At 39.7% G+C, this 17,624-nt stretch overlaps 1 protein-coding gene across 3 annotated transcripts in view; it reads left to right on the plus strand.

Moving 5' to 3' along the window:
* wipf1b (WAS/WASL interacting protein family, member 1b) overlaps positions 1–17,624 on the plus strand; it is a 32,430-nt gene that overhangs the window by 1,391 nt on the left and 13,415 nt on the right. Inside the window, exons 1-2 of one of the 3 annotated variants that reach the window (XM_023963367.2) lie at positions 8,810–8,930; positions 9,620–9,721. The exons of 1 other annotated variant lie outside the window; for it this stretch is intronic. The gene's annotated coding sequence lies outside the window, so the exon portion shown is untranslated. Of the gene's footprint in view, positions 1–8,809; positions 8,931–9,619; positions 9,722–17,624 lie in introns of those variants that run through there. One more of the 3 variants, XM_023963370.2, reaches the window with a different exon arrangement.

Raw genomic sequence — 17,624 nt, forward strand, 5'->3', positions numbered from 1 at the left:
ACAGTGGTGGGAGGCTCATGATTTGGTTAAATTAAGGACAAATAGCATTAGCTGTTAATTAAGTTATGTCTTAAAATGAGCAAAAAAAGAGTTTTGTGTCTTTAAAGTAGTTGTATTTTTATAAATCCCCCAAATCTAAAAGGAACACTAGAATTACATCTTTAAATATATTAACATGTCCTTAAAATAATATGTAAATTATGAGTTAAATGAAGCTGTCAATTTTCCCCAAATTAAGCTGTGTGTCTTAGAAAAAAACCACACAGTTCTTACAAATCATAGTAGTAGTTTTAGGGGCTGACATCTGGACGTAGTTTTTTAAAGTTAACAAAGAAAACATTTGCTCAAAAATACAGTAAAAACATATTTTGTCCGATATATTTCTTAAAATTTGATGTTTTCAAGCTCCAGTAACTCAAGATACTCAAGATTTATTGTCCTAAAACAAATCGTCAATGTCGTTACCAAGGATTTAGTTTTGTCTTCTAACAAGTGTCATTAGATGTCGAATGAACAAACATGACAAAAGTACTCGATGAGAGTTTGTGTTTTGCAGGGATGAAAAGGTGTCAGGCCAGATGTCATAGGACTTTTATGTCTTTGTGAATTACGTCTTGTCTTTCAGTGTTGCCTGAAATACTCGTCTTAAAGTGCTGCTTGTTCTTGCATGGCAGCAACAAACACCGTAGTGGAAGCAGCGGTCCCACTACAGAGCCCTGTGGTACACCATGACTGTTTTTAGAGTGTGGGAAATACAAAGATGACATCAAGCAGCCTAAAGTTGGTTCTGTTAATGTTGGGTTCAGTAAAGCCTGACGTCCTACGAGCTGAAATTATAATTCATCTGAATTTTGACCTAATTTAGTAATTGAAACGAATCCTTCATTTCTTGGGTTATTTAAAAAATAGGGCGAAAAAAGTAAACAGATGGGTCAAAAGTGAATAAACATGTTTTTGAGGATATCTCTGAACATTAGGAAACAAAGACACTTAGAGGCCAAGTTCAGTTTAAAAGCAAAATGAGTTACAGTTACTCAAATGCATCAAAGCAAATGTAATTTAGACAACAACAAACCTCCTCTCTTGATTTTTGTCAAATCAGAAATGAATTGTGCATCAGATAGTGAAATGTTTCATTATTTTAGCAGTACTACCCATGCAGCCCCACCAGACAGTGGCCAGAAACTTAATGCACACATTTGTGGTGCTTCAGCGAAAACGTACACGGTAAAAAACACACAACTGTCATTTAGTTTGATGAGAATACATCTAAAGTTACTACTTTTTGACACTCTGTAGAGTTAGATTTTTTTAATAGTAGAGTTTTAAGATGAAATATATTTTTTTCCTTTTCTACCAGCAAACTCGTTGCTGTTCATTCAACTATTTAAAGTGTCATTCCGATCTTTAAAAGTGTTCCCAGTGGTCTTTCGATGATGACGGTGCCATTTTCAGACACATTTAAAAAACCTGTGTCGTTTTCTATAGGACATAGTTTCTGCAGAGCGGCAGGAGTTCATTAGAAATTCACCTCTGAGTTGGGGCGGGACCTTTTTTTGCTTCTGATTTACAATAAAGAAATGTTCAGAAATTTAATTTTAATCTGGATTTTCTTTATAAATGTCCTCCACCATTGGAAGAATGTCACTTTAGCAGCTTTTTGGTAAACAGATGCAGATGAAAGAAACCAGACTTTCAGGTTTACATTTAATTTCCTTTTCTGACTAACAGATTCTTTCAGCGCTCATTAGAACAGGAAATTATTCACAAGAAGCTTCACACTTTTTTTTATCATTCTGGACTGAGTTAATCAATCGTTTTGCTCTGCATGCAATAATACAAAGAAGTTAGAAAAGGGCTGGTGTTTTTTTTATTTTCTTGTTTGAATACCCACTCCAGTGGAAATGTTACTTTAACGTGTTCGTGTAGCATTATTCTCATGCATTTCTGAGTATTTCTTTATTCAATTTGTTGTGAACCAGGAGCAGAGAAAAGAAATGCCGTTTAAAAATGCTTGTAGTTATGTAATATCTAAAATTAACTGTCCCACAGTCTCTCTGCTCTGCTCCATTCTGATCATCCACTGTCAGACAAAGAGATCCATGAACGTCTTTGTTTTCCCCGTCTGAGCTGGAATCTGGATCTAAACTGGACGGCTGGACAGCTCTCACCTTGGTTGCTATTTTTGTTGTACCAGTAATGTTAGGTTGGTGGTGTGAGGGGCTGTTAGCTAGCAGGACAGCATGTAAACAGAGAGCTCGGTGGGTGACATGAAGTGGCACCGGGATTGCTACGTGCTAAACAGTCCCGCTCACAACTCAGAGTTAAATTTCTATTGAAATCCTGCCGCTCTGCAGAAACTATGTCCTAGAAAAGGACACCGATTTTTTGAGTCTGTCTAAAAACAGCTTTATCATATTTAAAAGATCACTGGGAACGCTTTTAGAAGATCAAAAGATTATCGGAGTGGGACAGTTTTTTTTCTTAATGTGGAACAAAAAGTTAGTGTCCCATCTTGACTGTCATCTTATATATTTAGATAGATACAAACATTAGTGCTGCATGTAGAAATATGGGAAGTGTCTATATTTACGTTCGGTGTGCTTCTTCATTCTGGTCTGAAGTTCCCTATTTGGCTTCAACCCAATCATGCAAAGAAGATTTCCAGTTATTCTCACACAGTTTGTGGTTAAATTGTCCAAAAAAAACTTCCCGATTGCTCAACAGAGAGAAGTCTTCTCCTCTTCTGAAACGTGTGCTTTCGTTTAGTCGCTCTCTGCTCTTGACATTCCTCAGGAGAACATTTGGAGACACTTCCAGCTCGGAGGGCAGGAGCTGCTTGGGTTTCAGTTTTCTCTGCTCTCAGTCTTGCTCAGACTCATCTGAACGAGCTCAGAGATGGACAGATGCACCAGTGTTCTGCACAATCTCTTGGTTCAGTGGTCGACACAGTATTTGGAGAGTGAGGAACAGTTGAAAGAAACTGCATGACTGTGCTGTCTTTGTGCTCATCCTCACTTCCTGTGTCCAACATGTGATTCTGACATCACCCTGCAGACCATGCAGACCTCTCATGTTAGCAGCACACGAGAGGAAAAAAACAGAAACTTCCAGTTCTAATAATAATAATTATAATAGTAGTAATATAATCATAATAATATAATTAATAACAACAACAATAATAATAATAATAAACTTAATTTTTGTAGCACCTTTAAAGATAAAAAATTATAAAGTTATTTTTCTACTTTGTTGAACTGCAGATGTTGATATTGAACATCTGCAGTTCCTCAGAAGACACAAGCTCAAACCACTTTAGAGAAGAAACATTTACAGTCTCACACAAAAAAATGGTCTCAATAGTTGAGTCCATTCTTCAGAAAATGTATTTTCTATGGCTAAACTCAACCCATAAATGTCCTTCTTAGTCACAACTGCCCTTATGGGTGGATACGGTCCGTCTGCGGGCCAAAATGTGCAAATCAGGTGGCCCACACAAAATACCAAGGTCAGGGATCGCTCAGTAAACCTGTAGAGTGAAAGTATTCATGCACACATTTTTCTATGGGCATGTTGGGGTGCAGTGAACACTTAAACAACATGTGACGGTGAAGTAGGTAGGACGCAGATTTGTCCCACAAATTTGTTCGTTATTTTTTAACCCCACTGAACACAACACACTGCTCAAAGGGACTTTAGGACTTTTTAGTTGACAGGTGAGTGTTTCCTGCTTCCAGACTGGCTGTTAGGAATAAGGAAACCAAAAAATAACATGAAAATAAGAAAAAGAAGCTGTTTTATTCCGTGGAACGCGCTTCATACGGAGCCAGCAGCGCCTTTGAAATGCCATGCTCCCCATGCACGGTTTACAACAGAGCATGACAAATGATAGTCGCTGCTTTCTGTCTTTGTACTACTGCTAATATATATATATATATATATATATATATATATATATATATATATATATATATATATATATATATATATATATATATATATATATATACAGTGATCCCTTGCTGTAACGCGGTTTACTTTTCACGGTTTCGCTACTTCATGGATTTGCATCGTGCATTGTGTTCTGCATTCTGATTGGCTAAAAAGTCACTCCGCTTCTTCTCTACCTGTGCGTCAATAACGTTGCAGTTTAATATGTACACGGACGTAAAACAGTTTGCCAAATTAACACTACGTACGTACAAATCATCTTGCAATTTCGGGTGTCTCTAAAACCCATAGAAAAAAGAGCGACAACAACTGCCTCTCACTATGTTCTTCTCCCGAACAAACACAGCTGCACCGCGGGCTTCAGAAGAAGAAAACACTGCAGAGCGGAGTCAGGATGCAGCAGCTCAGTCTGTAGAGCAGTGAAATACACCTGAGTCACTATTTGTCCGACTGTACTTTGTATTTTTTCATAATCATTTTAAATTTTCTCCCGTTTAATCCAATTACTCGGGTCGCGGTGGGCGGGGCTAATCTCCGCGATTTGAAGCCTTCTGTTCACATTGAGATTTCAAATTATTATTTGACAGTAAAGTACAGAAGTTTTTTGTTGAAAAAAACGTTTCTAAAGTACTTTTGTTGTGAAACGAATGCTTGAGCCAGTAAAATGGTTTCTTTCTTTTCAATGTATAATAGAGTATTTAATTGTATAATAATTGTTAAAAAAATAGAGGTTTCTACTTCACGGATTTTGCCTATCACAGGTTTTTTTTAATTAGGGTTGACAGGAGAAAGGTAGATGCCATCTATCGGTGGAGGGAGTTTCCCTGCCCCAGGTTGTCTCTTGTCCATGTCCTAAAATTGCTAGCAGACCCATACCATTGTTCTACCACTGCCATGTTTGACTGTTGCTCTCACATTCTTTTCCAGAACCCCTGTGGTAGTTTTAGCCCAGATGTAGTGGTCATGACTCATGGTGGGTCTCCTTGCACATCTTAAATTATGAACTTTGACCTTAAGTGAGTGAAGCGAGGTCTGCAGTTCTTCACTTGTTCTGCTTCGTTTGTGACCTACTGGATGAATCCCCGTTGTGATCCTGTTGATCAGTTAGTGCAGGGAAGGTTTACCATCTGTGCTTAATGAAGACCCTTAACCATTAATTCAGGGGGTTAGCAAGGGGAAGCAAAGCCAAGCATGTTTGAACATCCCTTTTTTTTCTTTTTATTAAAGGAAACACTCATTTAAGGGCAGACCTGTTTTTAGAGGCCAGTATCTTTTTGTTTTGAGTTTGTTTATAATTTATGAGGAACCATCTTTTCTTTGCACACCCAAAAACTTGAAAAAAGGGATCAGATTAAAATGAGCACAGTTCTTGGTTTTTTTGGTCTTTAACTGCAGCAAGGTTTGGTGGATTTGAGCAAACAAGTAAAGCAATTCTCACATCTCTGCTCATCTAATCTGTTACAGTGCATTGCATTTATATGTTAAAGCAAATATTGACTTCCTTGGAACTTTTTCAAACAATTTCTTGAACAGCTTTTTTTTTCCTTTGTCATACATTTCACCCTGCAGCCTTGCACAAAGATTTAAAAAAGGAAAAGACTTGCTTCCTAAAACAACAACTGCCCAAAAGGCTAATTCCTGTAATGACATCAGTTTTAAACTCGGCCAGAAAACCAAGATGCGAGTCTTTCGTCAAAGTCACATGAAAAAACAGAATGTTGTCTTTTCTTTTTGCACTGTTGGTTAAACAAGAAGCAAAAGATGTCAGTTTGTTTTCATTGTGGATTTGATGTTGGTTTATAAGCCTCCATGGAGCTAAATATGATTTCTTTAACTTTTTCCTGGAGGAATTTTGTTTCAGCCTGGAATGCTGAGGCTGCAGAGACAAAACACTCAAGCATGATGTAATGGGAAGCACAAACATGGATGCAGTCCCATACTCCTGAAGACTTTTAATTTTCTTTTCTTGTTTGCAGAGTTTGCCTTTCTGAACAACATTTTCACATTTTATGATCCCGAATTCTGGATTTCTGAAAAATCAACATGTTCAATAATTCTCATTTCATGAAGCTCTCCGTTGCTGCAGATGATCTTTCTTTGGTGCATTAGCAGTTCCTATTTAGAAACACTTTAGTTTTAAGGTTAGCTTAAGAGCAGACATGCTTTTCTTCGCTCAGAGGAGCTGGACTCTGCTAAGGAAAACCAGATGAGCACACAGGAGAAAGCTTAGCTCTGCTGCAGCAGAGAGCTGAACCCAGGCAGGCTGCTCCGACAGAGGGCTGGCACTCTGCCTCTGAACGTGTAGCGAGGCAGGAAGTGGAACACTGAGAGCACAGGAAGTGGCTGCTGTGGAGCAGCTTTAACCTTTTCTCCTCCAGCTCTGCATGCTGGGACCTTTGTTGTCAATGCATTTGCTAAATGTAAGATTGCAACATGACACAAAGATATTTTTCCACTGAGAAAAATCCTTTTCCTAAGAGAACTCATTCTGCTTTAAACTGAAGATAAAATAATAGATTACATTTCTGCTTTTTCTGTATCTAGAATAGGATCAGGTTGTGCTCATGACACCAAAACAAATGCAATGTTTGATTCTTAAGAAATAATTGGAGAAAATGCACCTTTCAACAAAGGATTTGTTTTTTTGTGGACAAAATTCAATTAAAGAGTAGATTATGCTTTGAAATGTTGAAGTGGTGCAAATCTTGTGAATCTTTATCTTTCACAGCTCTATTCCGATTCCGGTCAGTTACAACCCACAATTATTCAACAGTTCACATTTGAATTATGTCACTGCCAGATCCTGGTCCTTGTTTGGTCAAAATTGGACCTGGTTTGACTTTCAACACGCGTTCAACAGCAGCACGTTTTGTACATAGAGCCCAAACAATTACCTAAAAGCTGGCATTGTGACACGTGAATGCAAGAGTTGAAACACGGAAGCCTAAAACGCCCATGTACGCGTGTTTAGGGGTCGTGATGAGCTCCAGCCAGTGTGGGATCTTGGGTTGGGCCCTTCACGCTATTGTCTAATTATGTAGCCACAAGGGGGCCCAAGTCCTTATGTGCCGGTCCCCAGCCTGGATAAAATACGGGGTCATTATCAGGAAGGGCCCCCGGCATCAAAATCTCTGCCAAACCACCTGTGCAGATCAGTGAAAGCTGATTCCTGAAGGGATATGCTGAAAGACGATCAACATTGACTCAGTAGCCGCGGTTACATGTGCAAAATATCTTGATCGGATCAAAATTCAACCCAGAAAAACCTTTTCCGATTATAACAAACGTCTACATGGGCCACACTTTCGGTCGGAATAAATCATTTGCACATGCGCACTTCTCTTTAAAATACCGGAAGAGGACATGAGTCCCGCTGTAAACAAGCTGAGCGGCTACATACATATATATGTGGCTGCTCCGTAATATACAAGATGATCCTCTAAACGTGCTTTTATTATTGTTATAGATATTATGAAGCGCCTGTTCGCTCATCATTTTATTTTTAATCCGTGTGGTCAGTGCTTTTTTTGTTGCGGAGCGGAGATGGAAGAAGGGTTAGGAGAAGGCTAACAGGGCTAACAACATTAGCCTTGGAAGAACATAAAATCCATGCGGGGAAAGCTGCAATTGTCATCTTGGCTGCACGTAAATATGTGGGAATATCATCAGCCTTTATTTTGTCGGGACAGGACTGGAAACACAAATCCACTTGATTGTTTGAACGGTTTATAAGGACTGAGCGACATTTCTGCTTTGAAAAGCTCACACACCGCCCCAAAGCCGCTGTGTGAGCTGGCGGTCTGAGCTCTGCTGGAGCCGCTTGCTAATCCAGAGCGGATCGCACTCTGAAGTCTCCCACACGTAACAAAACAACAAAACGCACACGAAACAAAGCATCCTCCCCTCCCCTCAAATACAAAGTTATCAATCCGGCTGCTCTGCTCAGAGACACGGTTCGCTCGGTCCACCGGCACCAGAGCCCGGACCGCGCAGGGTCTAGATGTCACGTGGCACGAAGCGCTCCTCCCCGGCACCCCCCTTGCGAGGGGTGTGAAAGAAGGGAGAGGCGAAGAGCCAGCAGGGCGAGGGCGGAGCGCGCTTCGCACCGGGTGTCCACGGAGCAGCCGGTCGGTCGTGTTTGAGCTCCAAAGCTTTCTCTGGGGCGAAACATCTGTCTATGAATGACGTTAAACCAGAGCAGCAGTGACACACGATCGGAATGAACCGTTTACATGAACAACGATCTGATCAACAATCGGCATAACCCACCTATCTCAATCGGAAAGAAATTTTGATCTGAACGAGTCTGATCGGGGCAGACTATTCAGATCGGCGTGTTTACATGACGCATTTTTCTTCTGATCAGGCGTTCTTTCCTATTACTTTTGTCCATTTAAACGCAGCTAATGTTGAGTGGTTGCTTGAACGATGTGAAAGCAGCTTAACAAAACTGATAAAGCTCCTCAGGTTAGCAGCAAAGATCAACCAAGTCCAGGTTCCCTGCAGAGCAGAATCCTGTTGTAGCAAGGTTGAGTTTTTTTTAAGCCACATCATTTATTGCTGCAGTAAATTGAAAAGGAAAAAAAAAATCTTTCCATCAACTCCTTAAACATTTAGTCCCTGTCTCAAAACATTTTATGTCAGTGATGGACCACATCTAACAAGTCTAAATGATCTAATGTTTTCAGTGCTAATTCAGTTTGCTAACTTCCACTAATAAGTTATGACTTTTCTGATCATTTCCATGGTTAATACCCAACCATGAAGCTTTTACCATGTCGAGGTTAGTGCTGAACAGACACATGCTAATCCCTCCCATCTTTGACTAGGAGACAATACTAACCAGAAGTGCATACATCTCACCTCCAGCCTATTTCCTGTCTGTGTGCAAGACATGGTTAACTAGCACTTCTTCAAATGATGCTTCTGTTTAAGTCCTGTGTTTTGGATCTGACGGCGCATGAACAGACGATGTTGATGTAAGTGTTATTTGTTTTAAAAAAAATTTTTTTCTATATCGAGAACTTGTCCAAGCACAAAACCCAAACAGCTAAACCGGTGAAGCTTTAGGAGTAACATGGGTGTGTAAGAGCAAATCATTTTCAGGACGTTTGAAACTTTTGTGGTTGCTGCCATAACCCTACATCTAACAGTCTAAGTACATTTCCACGGAACTGAGCAGACTGATGTGACGGTGAACTTACGTAAGAATCAAGTCAGTGTGAGAAGACTGTGCTTGATAAAACCATTTAATTTAAAACGTTTTGTTTATGCAGTCAAGAACAGAACAGATGACATTTCCTTTTCTCGTTCTGCAGGTTTAGGTAATGAAATGAAATGTTGAGCGAATACAGTTCGGTTTTTGATGTAAGGAGATGTGCATCTGCTTGAGAAGAGAAGTTAGCAGTTGGTGAATTTAAAGTGTCGGCCCAGTCGTTGCATGAAGTTCTGCCCCATTGGGGCCCCCCCCTCCCCCTCCATCAGGTGGAGAACAGAAAAAAGGGGAAGCGGAGTCTGCCGTTTTTAAGCTTTTACATGAGTGGAAGTGGGCTTTCTGCGAGTGTGTCAGAGTTTAGAGGAAGAAGGACTGATAAACTCCACTCTACACTGGATGGATTAGTTGTTTTTTTTACATGAGGCTAACCGCCAGCTTTTGTTTTGCTTTCAGTTGATTGCAGCTGTTGTTCACGTTTTGCAGTTTTATGCGAAATGAACAAAGTTCCTGCGTCTACTGTCTTCTGAACTTACTGCTTCTATCGACACTGATTAAGTAAGTAACACTGCCACCTCCTGTGTTAGTCAGAAACCATGCATTTGTCCGGTTTAACGTCTGCATTTGTCATAGAAAATATTAAGAAATGATAAAGTAGAGTCCACTTCTTCAGAACCCATAGAATATTACTTTTTTAATGTCTTTGATTTCTAAAAAATGCTGACTTTTAAGTAGTACTTTTGATTTTTGCAAATGTTGGTTTTAGCTCAGTTCCCCCTTCCAACCCTGAAATAGACAAATAACAATATCCTCTTTGTTTTCTCAGAAGTTGCATAGAAATTTTCCTTTAAAGGTCCACTCAGATCATCTTTTGATGTATTTTCAAAGCCTTCCTAGTGGTCTTTTAATTATATTTTGCTGTTTTAAGCTAAAAAAAACTGTTGTTTTCTAGGGCATAGTTTCTGTAGGGTGGCAAGAGTTCATTAGAAAATTCATCTCTAATTGTGAGCTTCAGAGTAAGCCCTTCACTCATTTCCCATGATTCCTTTGTTGCACTCTCTCCCGCTAGCATACAGCCCCTCACAACCCTAAGCTAATATCAGATCCATCCAGCCATACAGTTTCAATCCAGATTCCAGCTCAGTCGAAGAAAACAAAGACGTTCATGGATCTATTGGTCTGACAGTGGATGATCTGAATGGAGCGGAGCCGATATATGTTCTCCATCATGAGAAAAATGCTACAAGAACATGTTAAAATCATCTTGGCCAGTTTGGAGTTTTTTTTTTTTAGATATAATCATGGAGACAGTTTTCCTGTTCATCAAAAACTAAACAAATAGGTGAGGGACAAAAACCTGAACAAAATACCCCATTTTACACCATTGCAGTTCAATGTGGGATCATATTTTGTGGTTGATTTATTTTTTATGTACATTACTTTTTTTGAAGTGTTTAAAAACACAAAAAGTTTATTTTTTATATATAATTTACTGGTTGATTTAAGTATTTAGGGGGTAATGTTGGTGGCATGTCAGGTATGTGGATGACAGGGTGCTTCGCTCAGCAACTTTTTTTTTCTTGAATTATACATAAAACTCTCAACTTCAGTAAAATGTCTTGACTTAGCAAAAACCTCCTTCTCCCTATTTCATTTTTTCGGTTTTATATTTTTAGGCTCAAGCTTTTCCGTCTTTTCCACTTCACTTGCAAGTTTGGATGTCTTTTTTTTTTTATCTCACTTGAAATGTGTCTTTAAGTCTCTAACACTTCCATTCCCATTACCTTTATTTAAAACTGTGCTCATAATAAACAAGAAAGACAGTTTTTCTTTTGACAAATGAAAGTAAGTCTAAGGCTTAAACTGAAAGCAATGTAAAAGAAAAAAAAAGCTAAAACCCTTGAAAACTGCTACATGGCAAACCAGCTAAATAAATGTGAATGTTCTTTGGAAAAAAGCCAGTTAACTAAGCTAAACGTGTAAAAACTGTCAATAAATTAGCTTCAGGAAAACCATAAGAATTAAAAATGTTGAGTCTCTTTAAAGAGCATTTCTTTTCTGGTAAGGTTTTCACCTTTTAGTTGTTACAATAATGCTGCTACAACATCACTTTTGGAAGGTCATAAACATTCATTCTCATTATGCGTAGGACATCTTCATATGTGAGAAGCCAAAGAGAGAGAAAATCCTGATGCAAGGGTTAGCTCATCGCTCACAACTGCCCTGATGGGCGGACGCGGGCTGTCTGTTGGTGAAAAATGGCCAAATCTGTATGGGGCAGACAGGTAGACTGCAGGAAATGTCAAGGTCGTAGAGCGCTCGGCGAGCCCGTAGAGGGAAATATGCATGCAGATTTTGTCTTCGCTCATGCTGTGGCGGGTGACAGGTTGTAGTGAACACTTAAACAACATGCAAGGAAGGATAAAAGAAGTCGGTGAGAAGCAATAGTGTGGATTGAATGTTAAATTTTTCAACCCCACCATAAGGTAAGGTAAGCAGTTTATTGTCATGCACAGCTTTTACACTGACATACACAATTACGTTTCAGCACAACCCGCACAAGATCAGACATGCAACAGAAATACACACATACAGTTCAAAGTTGACTGAGGCGCAGACGTTAGGCGTGCTTAACATGGCATGGGATTGGTGCATAACCCTGTGCACGGCGCCTGTTCAAGTCATAAGTGCTCCCTGCATGCCCCGTAAAGGGTTTGCCCATTTTTTTGCCCGTACACATTCGATATCTAGCTTCAAAGGGAGTTGTGACTAATGCTTCACTAATGTGTGGTGTAAGGACACCGTATAACCGCATCACCTACATGTCTGTAAGCATTCAGTGGTTTGGTTTTGTTCTTGGTCATGTTTTTGGGTTTTTTGTCAGTCACTCCAGTTTTAGGTTCATCACAGCTGTCTTTAGTTCAGTTAATTACCCTCAGCCTATTTAAGTGTCTTGGTTTCTGTTCATCCTTGTCAGGTCATCTGCTCTGTGTCACCAGTTTGTTTCTCCCCATAGGTTTGTCATGTTTCAGTTTGTTTAAGTGTTTTCTTTCCTGTCGCCAATCCTGGTCTCCTGCATTTTGGGTCCTCCACCACCAGTACATGACATGTCATCGGTTTGTGCAACTTCCATTAGCCTTACAAACACTTCACAATACACTTACCACAAAGACGACAATGTTCCATTTTCAGTGAGCTTCAAGGAAACCCCACCTGTGCTGCTCCTTTTCTAGGGGCTCAGACAACCCAAAAACCTAAAGTGTCCCAAATGGGTCAACCTCCATATGGGTCATGTGACTGTAGCTTTTGTCTCGGGCATCTCAGCTTTTACCAACCCTTAATTGGAAGCTGCAGATGTTGTGTCAGATGTTCCTTTTTGTTATGTTATGTCATAAAAAAGTGCTCACTTTTGTAACTTGAAATTTTGGGACCAAAGCACAACAGTGAGGAGAGGACCTCCATGCTTTGTTTCACTTTAAACTCCTGAAAACTCCAGCGAGTTGGGTTCAAACGAATGCTTTACACACATTCCCTAACTTTAAAGCTGTCGACTCACGTTTGTGAAGTTCCTCAGACGCTGCTTTATGAAACAATGGTGCTCTGCTCCAGAGTTTACTCAAATATGTTGCTAATGAAAGGCCAGGTCTTTTTAATTAGTGCAGACGTGAAAAGGCACACATTTAACTCTGTGAAAGTTCTCGGCACATGCAGGAAGTTCGGTTACAGGATGAGGAAGCCTTTTGATGGCCATCTGTAAACTGAAACATGTGTGAGCCACATTCAGATGTTTGTCCTGACCGTTCCACCTCAACGGATCTGCAACTTTCACCCAACTCTGAACTCCATCTCTGCTTCTCTCTTTCTGTCAGTCGCTGCTTTGCTAAAATTCTTGTCTGCGTCTTAGCTAGCTCAGGTTTAAGGGAGCTGGTATTGTTCAGTTTTGAGCTTGTTTCCTTAAGCAAACCTTTCTCTCTTTTTCTCCATGTTCTAAAATTGTAATCTCAGCATTTTACAGGTAAACATCCAAAATGTAAATGGTGAGCAACATGAAGCCAGGGAGGGGGTCTTTAACTCCAAGCCCCCTTCCTGAAAGCACACTGCAAAAAGCTGGAGCCCCAACTGTTGGTCTCTGGCTTGCAGTTATTTTAAGTCCCATTTCATCAGAGCTGCAGGAAATGAGTTGGCACATTGGCCTGGCTGCCAAGTAAAACTGTGAAGTCAACCACTGAACAAAAAAAAAAACATAAAAAATGCAGAACAGCAGTCGCTTTGACAATTTATCTCTCATTCAGTTCGTTTTATGATTTTGTTATAAACCAAACTGTGAGAAAAGGTTTGTTATTAATGAACAGTCACATCAATGCTGATATCTGTTAAGGTTTCAAAACAATTCAGCATGAGGCAGGTTGCCCTCTAAAACTGGGACCCATGTTTATTCCAAAACCAAAGTTGGCTGAACGGCTGCATTATAAAAGTGCAGCGTGCAGCACATCGCCTTTGAGTACCTAATATTTAAATAGTCATGTGACACAGGCAAGCATCTTGAATGTAGAAAACCTGGGATCATTCACACATGTTGACTTCAGTTTGTGTTTTTTTTTTTCTTCTCTTTTAAATACACTCATTGTGTTTCTACTAGGGTTGTGTGTCTTTCTTTTTGATTTATTATTTAATACGCATGTCCATACGTGGTTCATGACTTAACACATAAAAGATTTAACAACATTTGTCCAATTCTGTCGTCTAAATGGATACAATCTAGATATTTATTATTTAGTTGGAATTCAAAACTATACATGAAAATAGATTTAACATATAAACTCTCTTTTTTTCTTTTTATCTTAAAAGAAGCAAAATGTCTACAGGACATAGCTTCAAACATTAAAACCTGCATTTTGGGCCTTTTGTTTTGTTCTTAGTGGTTTAAAAATGTTTGAGGTCTTAATTTATTCAAATATTGTTTGAAGCGCTGTGCTAAACAGCAAATGTTCAGTTCACACACTGTGAATAACCTTCAGCCAATTGGAATTGATCTGACTTGGTAGAAGCAAGCTTGTGATTATGGCGTCTTTCTGTTTGCATGCATAAAAAGACAGTAGAGACATAACAACCCTTTTATCAAAATAATCTTGTTTGTATCTGTGGTTTTCAACCAATATTGCTGATCCTCCCAGTACTAGATCGAGTTTTCGGTACTACTTCTCTGGTTTCAAATCTCTCGTATGTTTTCATTCTTCATTCTTTGTGGGAAGTTCTGTGGAAGGAGACAGATGGCGCAACATCATGGTGATTGAAGATCATAAGAATAATAATGGATTAGATGTATCTGCACTTTTCCAGGCGCTCAAAGTTCTTCCAGTGTGTCCATTATTCATTCTTACTTGGTGATGGTATCTACTGATGTGGCCTCAGCTGCCCTGGGGCAGACTGACAGAGGCGTGGATGCCAGTTTGCGCCTATGGTCCCTCTGACCATCACCAGGATGTTCATACGCTTTCAAACACCAGTGGAGCCACACTGGAGGCAGGGAGGGTGAAGTGTCTGGCCCAAGGACACAACAACTGGGGGGAGAAAACTCTCGACCCTTCGACCATTGGAAAACCTGCTCAACCGCCTGAGCCACTCCCACGGTCACCCTTTTAGCCCCCAAATTTTGAAAGATATACTCATGTTGTTGAAAGGTGGAGCAATGGTTAGCGCTCTCGCCCCACAGGTTCAAATCCCGGCTGGACCTTTCTGTGTGGAGTTTGCATGTGCTCCTTGAGCATGTGTGGGTTTTCTCCGGCTTCCTCCCACCATCCATAAACACTCTAAACTATCCCTAAATATGAAGGTGCGTTTGTGTGTGGATGTCTGTCTGTGTGTGGTCCTGCAAACTGTCCAGGGTTTGACCTTTGTCCTAAAGTGGCTAGAACAGGCTCCAGCATCCCTGTGACCCCCAAACGGATTAAGTAGGTTTAGAAAATGGATGGCTGTTAAAAGGCCTTCACTTTTCACTGAAACCCCCTTCTAACCAGGCTATAGACCCCTTGCAAAACAGAGGCGTCACTGCCACCAATCTTTCTTTGTTGTTGATGCTATGTGGATCAGTTCCCTCCGTGTTGAGGGACAGAGGCTGGATGTTCTGGTGTTTTTTTTTTCATACTGAACCCCCCCGACACACACCAACACACTGCAAGGCAGTGAGGCCATGAGGCAGAAGTCTCTGTGTGCGTATCAAAAGACTGGGTCACATATTATTAAGAAATCTTCCTATCTTCCTATATATTGATGAAATAAAAAAAATCATTGATATTACAACAATGCAATGAGCATTAATAGCATTAATATAGCAATAATAACTGATCATCAAAATGATTCAGGTGAGGATAACGGAGATTGACGGTGAGAAACAAGCAGCTCAGGTACATTCGGGCTCTGCAGGAACCTGTGATGATGCTTTCCTGACATTTGCATGTTTTACTGTTATTCAGTCACTGTTAAAAACAAAAAAAGAAGTTCCTGTTCCAGCACTGTTTCTGAAGTCATGGATTCAAGAACCCAAATGGTACCAATTCATGAATGTGGATAGCTTTGATGACAAATAAAATGTGTAATCACAGACCTACTTGACAGAACATGTTAACTACAGAGTCTGCTGTAGGCCGCCGCCTTTTCCGTTTGACTACGGCTATACATCGTTTTCTGTCTTCATCCTGTGGAAATTTTGATTTCGTCGTTGTGAAATACCAAAAGGGATGCATGTGGACCATGATGAGATTTGGTGGCTATTTCTCATTTTCTCTTACACTAAAGATTTTGTCCGTCGGATTTATCAAAACAATGTGTGCTTGACTCCCAAAATGGCAGACGTGTGACGTCACTCCAAAGGAGTCTGCAGGAGCAATGATCAGATTAATAGAAATGTTGTCACTTCAGTTCTGCGTAACTCTTTTCTCTTGCCTTTGTAGTGTGTTCAGTACTTATTGCAGCGCTGCAATGAAGGAAACGTTAGGACTAATGACGAACCCTCCGTTTACTAGCCTGCTGCTGGTGTTGGTGAATGTGAGAATGTCATCTGGAAAGCACAGGGGCTGATGGAGAAACGTTTCTTGTTGACGATGGTGAAAACTACAAGATGAATTTTTAGAAACGTACGTTTACAAAGAGGTTTCATCGTAGTTGTCTACGTTTGGAGAAACAGAAAATCACAGTGGCACATCCATCTAAAGCTGGCTGTCAAAAAAAAGAAAAACTTTGTGTCATAAATCAAGATAAATCTGCGCATGAAGTCAGATCATAAACTTTAAAGGCCTTTTGAGATGCCAGGACGGCAGAAAACCAACAAAGCATGAAGAGAAGATGCACTAGAAACATCCCTCCTTCATTTAAACCAGGGGTGTCAAACTCATTTTCACAGAGGGCCACATCCGCATAGCGGCTGTCTTCAAAGGGCCGGATATAACTTATACATGTAACTAAATGTAATGAAAAATAAATGTACCTACTCCTTAATGTTAAATAACTCATTATTTATTATAACTTTTTAAAGTGACAATGACACAGAAAACATATGTTTGCTTGTCAGTCTAGCATGAATCCTTTTAAATTTAGTCTGCTTATTAAAACATATAACTCCATTAATGAAGGATAAAACTGTCCAAGTGAATAAAGAAAAATAACATAAAGAGGAGCTAGAAAGAACATTTATTACACATGTAACATTTTGTCTGCACAGACATAAGACCTGCAAACATTGATTAATTACAGCAACTACACATAAATAATATGTAATCAACAAAAGAAAATTTTTATTTGAATAAATTAAAAACTTTTATGCTCTTGCGGGCCACGTAAAATAACATGGCGGGCCACATTTGACCCCCGAGCCTTGAGTTTGACACGTGATTTAAAAGGTTGGTCAGATACAACTGAGTTGGTACTTTGCAAAAAGGATAGTAATGACTAATGATTTCTTTTCAGGAATGGTCTTTGCTGCAGTTGAATCTGTAAAATCTCATCAAGTCAAGAAACACTTTAAGCATCAGATACTCTATGCTGTGGTTGGTGTGTACCATGTGAGTCTGGTGAGGGCCGTCTGTTGTGCGGCACCACCTCGGTCTGAATATAGATAGACACTTGCTGTAATTAGAAAAGATTGATGTCAAATGAACCACAAATCAGTGCAAAGCTCATAATTTTCTTACGAAAATTTCCAAAGATCCTGGCTATTGAAAACCTTTTTTGTATGAAAGTGATCGTCTCAGTATTCTATTTTCTGTGTGCTGTGTAATTTAAATAGGCTCCTGCATTTATGCTTTTTTTTCATTTAGACGCCAATTTTCCTTTGTGAATTGTCACAGTGCCTTTGTCAACCTTTACAGATTCAGCTCACTTTAGAGTTGTGTTGCTTCTGTGTGATGAACCACAAACTTCCACTTCAACTGTTTCATTAAGTTTTACACAATCAGAACTAATGAGA

The sequence above is a fragment of the Oryzias latipes genome, chromosome 15 (assembly GCF_053564925.1).
Source record: "Oryzias latipes strain Hd-rR chromosome 15, Olatipes_Hd-rR_3.1".
NCBI classification, from domain to species: domain Eukaryota; kingdom Metazoa; phylum Chordata; class Actinopteri; order Beloniformes; family Adrianichthyidae; genus Oryzias; species Oryzias latipes.